The 2,340-nt window shown below is 34.5% G+C and overlaps 1 protein-coding gene across 1 annotated transcript in view; it reads right to left on the bottom strand.

The window, feature by feature from the left end:
- The window catches only part of FTHL17 (ferritin heavy chain like 17), a 13,693-nt gene that overhangs the window by 5,806 nt on the left and 5,547 nt on the right, over positions 1-2,340 (bottom strand). The gene's annotated exons all lie outside the window — the stretch shown is intronic.

Raw genomic sequence — 2,340 nt, forward strand, 5'->3', positions numbered from 1 at the left:
AACTAGATTATTCTCTAGGTAGTTTGGAAAGCTTGGCTGGACCATAAGTTCCTTTAGAACAAAGACTAACTTTTTTTAATACTAAATTTCACATAGTAAGTGTTCAGAAACATTAATTAAAAGATTAAGTAATCTTTTATAGTTTTAGTCTCATTATATCCAAATTAAAACAGTGAGTAGGTGTTAAATATGTGTTCGAAGTATATTTCCCTTTAACAAAATGAAAAATAACCAAGGATGACAAATTATTATTATTTTACTTTAGTGTGCATAAACATAAAACTAGGTATAAAAATTTTTATGCTTNAGAAATAAATAAAACATTAAAAAAAAAAGAAACTCTTTAAAAATTTGTTTTAAGGTTTACTCATTTTTGACAGAGATTGAATGTGAACAAGAGGGGCAGAGTGAGAAGGAGACACAGACTCTGAACCAGGCTCCAGGTTCTGAGCTGTCAGCACAGAACCCAATGAGGGGCTTAATCCCGAGAACTGTGAGCTCCTGACTTGAGCTGAAGTCTGACTCAACCGACTGAGCCACTCAGGTGCAATTAAGAAATTCTAATTATATTTCAGATTATGCTTTTTCTCTTAAACACAATAATATCTCACTGAGAACTGATATAAGTTCTCTTCTCCATATACTGAGATTCAAGTTCCCTTTTGGATACCATGCCTATAGACCCTCATATTCATAGACCGTCTCAGTTCTTGACCAGTCCTCTTTATTGAAATGATTACACATTTTGGTTCATATGATAGTTCATAATGTAATTTTGCTTTCACATAGTGGAAGCCATCATTTAAATATGTCTGTCTATGTAAAAATACTTTATTCTGCTACAGTTTGTTGATTTTCTGAAGTACCATTAAAAGTCTCAATAACTTTAATAACTAAAGGTACTGAAGTTTCACTCTATCCAAATTTTTTTATTTCCTAGTCATCATTTAGGTTTTACAGATAGTAAAATAAGTCGATGTGACTATAAGGGTGGACATGGGACAGTTGTCACTAGGACATACCAATCTAGCAGCAGTCACACACAGCCTAACTCAGAGCACACATGCAAATGTGAACTCTGAGTTTGGGTGGCCGTATTGAGCTATGAGGAAATCAAAATAATCTTGAAAATACTTACAAGTAGTTTCTAATTTAGATATAAACACAAGAACAGATCCATGGAATTCTCTAATATAGATAGAGAACACTGGGAGTGTGTACATACCATTTATCTAATCAGTAGCTATTTAGTACTGAGGGTGCTGGAGTGACTCAGTCATTTAAGGGTCCAACTTAGGCTCAGGTCATGATTTCATGGTTTCTGGGTTTGAGCCCCACATTGGGCTCTATGCCAATAGCTCAGAGCCTGGAGCCTACTTTGGATTCTGTGTCTCCCTCTCTCTCTGACCCTCCCCTACTCATGCTTTCTCTCTCTTTCTCAAAAATAAACATTAAAAAAGTTTTTTTAATAACTATTTAGGACTGAATGTCCAGCTTTGTATGAAATGCTGAATGATTGTAGCAGACATTGACTTGAATCTCCTGGCTCAAGTATCTGTTTCTCTTTGCTTTTTTACTGAAAACTGTAAATATGACCAATATAAAACTAGTTGCTGGGGTTCCTGGGTGGCTCAGTTGATTAAGCATACAACTTCAGCTTAGGTCATGGTCTCGCTATTCAAGAGTTCGAGCCCCAATTCAGGTTCTGTGCTGACAGCATGGAGTTTATGTGGGATTCTCTATCTCTCTTTCTCTCTGCCCCTTGCTCATTCATGCTCTCTCTCTCTGTCTCTCAAAAATAAGTTGATAGATAGATAGATAGATAAAAGTTGCAAATGAATTAATAGCTAATAATACATGTATTCTGAAATATTTTAGCAGCTTTATTGACATATAATTTATATACCATAAAATTCACCCATTTAAGTCTACAGTGGTTTTTAGAATATATACAAAGTTGTGCAGCAGTCACCATAATCTAATTGTTATCACCGCCCCTCCCTGAAAAAATATCTATTAATAGTCACTTTCCATTTTCTTCCATCTCAGACCTAAGCAATCACTAATCCACTTTTTGTCTCTATAAATTTGCCTCTGATGGACATTTCATATAAATGGAATCATGTAATAAATGATCTTTTGTGACTGGTTTCTTTCAGCATGTTTTTTGAGGTTCACCCATGTTGTAGACACATCAGTATTTCATTCTTTTTATTGCTGAATAATATTCCATTTTTGGCTATACCATATTTTACTTATCCGTTCATCAGTTGATGGACATTTGAGTTGTTTCCACCTTTTGGCTAGTTTTTTAAATTCCTAATAATTTTTCCTATATGG

The sequence above is a fragment of the Crocuta crocuta genome, unplaced genomic scaffold (assembly GCF_008692635.1).
Source record: "Crocuta crocuta isolate KB4526 unplaced genomic scaffold, BGI_CrCroc_1.0 scaffold301, whole genome shotgun sequence".
Taxonomy (NCBI): Eukaryota; Metazoa; Chordata; class Mammalia; order Carnivora; family Hyaenidae; genus Crocuta; species Crocuta crocuta.